We start from the raw sequence: 4,880 nt of genomic DNA on the forward strand, positions 1-4,880 counted from the left end.
GGCGGCGCGTAAGTTGTGAACAAACATTTTTGATTTATTTAATTACACCGCCATATTTAAATAATCCAGAAAGTTTAAAAAATAAAAATCTGAAAAAGTTTGTCAAGCATTTGCCAGCCTGGATGACCTGGAGGACCTGGAGGATCTGGAGAATTACATCGACGAGTGTTTCAATACCTGCCTCATGAAGAAATCCAACACCGCCACTCCGTCCACCAAACGCAACCGTCCCGAAGACTCCCCGGGGGCTGCCTCCTCCCCAGGCAGCAACATGAGTGATATCCTGGATTCAATTGATAAAAGGCTCTCCAGCCTTGATTGCCGTTTAAATCTGCTGGAGATCCTCCATAAGGAATTCCAAGGTCTGCGAGAGTCTCTGGAGTTCAGCCAACAGCAGGTACAGGAGCTCGCAGCGGAGAACCAGGCCCTCAGAGAGACCGTGAAGATCTTGGGCCACGACACCGCCCGTCTCTCTGAGGAAAACCGATCCATCAAGGAAACCCTCCTGGATCTTCAGGCGAGGAGCATGAGGGACAATCTAGTGTTCGCAGGGATTCCAGAAGAGGCAGGGGAAGTCCCGGAGAACATTGTTAAGTCCTTTATAGAGGTCCACCTGAAACTCCCCAAGGAAGAAGTCCAGAAGATCTCCTTCCACAGGGTTCACCGGCTCGGAGGAAAAAGGCCGGACAATCAGCGTCCCCGTCCTATTGTTGCTAAATTTGAACATTATAAACAAAAGATGCAGGTAAAAAGCAGAGGGCGCGAGCTGAAAGACACACAATACAGCGTGAATGATCAGTTTCCAGGCGAGATCCTCCGCCGTCGGAAAATCCTCTTCCCGCTGAGGAGGAAGCACCTGTCTGCTGGAGCACGCGCGGTGGTTGCTGTTGATAAACTTTTTGTGAATGGCAAGCTGTTCCGGGACCCCGAGGTAACACCCTGGCTGTGCTGAAGGCTTTCAGAGGCGCACTGACATCTGCGCTGCCCAGAAGAAACCCGCAAACTTATTTAACTAGGAAATAATCGGATCATCAATAATCCACACCTCTCAGGAAAAGTGTTTTTTCTTTCTCTCACATTCATGTTTCTGTTGTTGTTTCGTTGTTTTTGTTTTTTGTTCTTTCTCTTTCCCTCTCTCTTTTCTCTTGTCCCCCCCCCTTCCCATGTCCTCATATGTGAATCAGGTAAAGTCAACGCAACCATGGTGAGTATTTATTTATGCACGGAACGGGCGCGCGCGCATACTAGCGCGCATAAGAGCATGCACACGCGATCCCGCACACACACGTTGATAAACTGCAAAAACCTCACTTAGGCTCACACAGGACGCACATAACATGCAGCTCATAGCCAAGACACGTTCACCCACAACGCATAGCGCTTGTCAGTGTAGCAGGCACGCACAGCGGGCACGCGCACACGGACGGGCACACGCACTATTTAGCCTTGCACTCTCCCGGTTAGAACAGCTATGAGCAGTCTTAACATCGTTAGCTGGAATGTGCGTGGACTTGGTTCTGGGCCAAAGAGATTGAAAGTGTTAAATAACCTGAATGATCTTAAAGCAGATATAGCTCTGCTGCAGGAGACCCATTTATCTTTATCAGCTGGTCATCTCCTGTGCTGTTCCCAGTATCCAGCTATGTATTCTGCCAGTTTCAACTCCAAACAAAGAGGGGTTGCAGTTTTGATTAATAAAAATGTTACATTTACTCATAAGGATACAGTTACTGACCCAGAAGGCAGATTTGTAATCATTAATATATCCATTCAGAATAAAGACTTTTGCATCGCCAGCATCTATGGCCCGAATGTTGACGACTCTTCCTTCTTTCACAGATTCTTCACCTCACTCTCAGTTCACTCTGACTCCACAATCATTATAGGAGGAGACGTCAACCTTGTTTTGGACCCTGAACTTGACAGACTCAGCACAGCAGCAAACCAGCGTACATGGCAGTCTGCAAGTATTCTAAAGCAGTACATGAATGATCTGGGTCTCTGCGACGCTTGGCGCTCATGTCATCCAAGCACTAAGGGGTTCACCTTTTTTTCTCCAGTTCACCATTCACAATCTCGTTTAGATTATTTATTAGTCAGTAACTCCCTTTTGAAAGAAATTAAAAGTTCCAACATTCATCCAATTATTATCAGTGACCATGCACCAGTTTCTGTTACTATTTCAAGGGAAGTACCCAGACCCTCGGGTTCAACCTGGAGGTTTAATACGTCTCTGTTAAAAGACCAGGAATTTATTGAATTCTTTAAAAAAGAGTGGGCAACCTTCTTAGAATTCAACGATACTTCTGAAATATCACCAAGTATTCTTTGGGAAGCAGCAAAAGCAGTCATGAGAGGGAAAATCATCTCTTATTCAACGCATAAAAAACGCAAGGAGAAAGCAGATTTATTAGAATTAGGAAATAAAATAAAAACTCTGGAGACTGCTTATGCTGCTTCTGCACAGGAACACATACTGGGCGACCTGAAAAATTTAAAACTGCAGTTAAATGACATCATCAATAAACAAACACAATTCCAGATACAAAGGCTTCGACTGGAAAGATATGAAAACTCAAATAAATCTGGCAAATTTCTAGCTAATCAGCTTAAAATTAATAAAGAAAAATCAACAATCACTTCGATTATGGACCAAACAGGGAATGTCACCCATGACCCGGTAAAAATTAATAATGCGTTTAAAGACTTTTATCAAAACTTATACACTCCACAGATCAATCCATCAGAACAAAGCATCAACTCATTTCTCAACAATATAAACCTGCCCAAGTTAAACGAAGATCAAATCACAAATTTAGACTCTCCGCTCTCGTTGTCTGAGCTTCATGAAGCTCTGTTACTTATGCCTAATGGTAAAGCACCAGGGCCTGACGGCTTTCCTGCAGAGTTTTATAAGGACTTCTGGGAACAACTGGCACCAACGTTTTATAAAACGGTAAAATTTATCAATGAAAGCCAATCTCTACCACCTAACATGAACTCTGCCAACATTATCCTTCTTCTAAAACCAGACAAAGACCCCACGAGTCCTTCAAGCTATCGCCCCATTTCTTTAATTAATGCAGATGTAAAAATTATCTGCAAAGCACTAGCACAGAGAATAGAAAAAGTCACTCCTCACATAATTGACTTTGATCAAACTGGATTCATCAAAGGCAGACACTCGGATGACAATGTCCGCAGACTCGTTAACATAATAGACTTTGCCACCATCAAAAACCAGGAAATGACTATACTATCACTGGATGCTGAAAAAGCCTTTGATAGAGTAAATTGGAAGTGCCTCATTGCTGCCCTCCATAAGTTTGGGTTTGGAGAATCATTCATCAATTGGATCAAAATATTATATCACAACCCCAATGCATCAGTTAGAACTAATAAACAGACTTCCAACAGGTTTTTTCTTGGAAGAGGAACTAGACAGGGTTGCCCACTCTCCCCCTCTCTTTTTGCAATATTTATCGAGCCTCTAGCTGCAGCAATAAGACAGAATGAGAGTATTAAAGGAATTAAAACCAAACACAGCCATCATAAAATTAGTCTCTATGCAGATGACATATTACTGTTTTTAAGTAATATACATTCTGTAAATGAAACGGCAACAATCATTAATGAATTCTCTTCTATATCAGACTATTCCATTAATTGGAATAAATCTGTTTTATTACCACTGAACAGTAATGCGGAGCAAGGACTCACAATACCAGTTAAATCAGGCAATATAAAATATCTAGGTATTTATTTTTCCCCCAAAATATCAGAACTGGTGCTGCTAAACTACACCCCATTACCTGGACCAACCTGCCTTTGTCCCTTATGGGCAAGGTAGCCACGGTTAAAATGAAAATCTTACCCAAAGTTAATTATCTCTTCTCAATGATTCCCACACAACCGCCATTAAAATGGTTCAAAACATTAGACTCATCCATATCAAGCTTTCTATGGAACAATAAACCTGCAAGAATTAGTCTAAAAACTTTAAAATCTGCAAAAAGCTGTGGAGGATTAGAATTACCTAACTTCCACAATTACTTTCTTGCAAATAGATTACAATACATCTTAAAATGGTTAAAAAATAATCCAGAAACCAACTCATGGTTAGACTTGGAACAGGCGTTATGTGGAAAGATCAACCTGTCAGATCTTCCATTTATTAGTCAAATAGTTAAAAAACAGGATTGTTTCAAAAGTATTAATATAAATGCCACTTTAACAGCCTGGTGGGAATTTCTCAAAATATCAAAATCATCAATTCAACCGTGCAAAATGACACCCATCTGGAACAACCCAGACATCCTCATAAACAAAAAAATTATCCACTTCCCAGCTTGGCAAGCAGGGGGCATAAAACAACTAGAGCACATAATTATTGATAGAAGATTCATAACTCCCCAGGAACTTCAAGACAAACATGGAATATATAACTTCTTGGAATATCAGCAACTTAAATCAATTATTACTAAAAAGTTTAAATACAGAGACAACGATTTAAAGCTACCAGATGTAGTTACCACTCTGATCAATTTCTCAATGAATAAAACACTCTCCAAAATATACAAACTTTTATGTAATTTAGATAACAATATTTCACTTCCGACAACAAAATGGGATGCGGATTTGAGCATCAGCACAGATGAAAGTTTTTGGTCAGAACTTTGTCTAAACACCTTTAAAATGACAAAAAATCCAAATCTGCAGCTAATCCATTTCAAAACTCTTCACAGAATTTACTACACTGGACAGAGGATGTTCAAGATGGGTCTCAGTAACTCAGACATTTGTCAGCACTGTGACAGTAATCTACCCGACAATTACATGCATGCACTATGGTTCTGCACGCCTGTCCAGGCTCTCTGGCA

This window comes from Oryzias latipes, chromosome 8 (assembly GCF_053564925.1).
Source record: "Oryzias latipes strain Hd-rR chromosome 8, Olatipes_Hd-rR_3.1".
NCBI lineage: Eukaryota > Metazoa > Chordata > Actinopteri > Beloniformes > Adrianichthyidae > Oryzias > Oryzias latipes.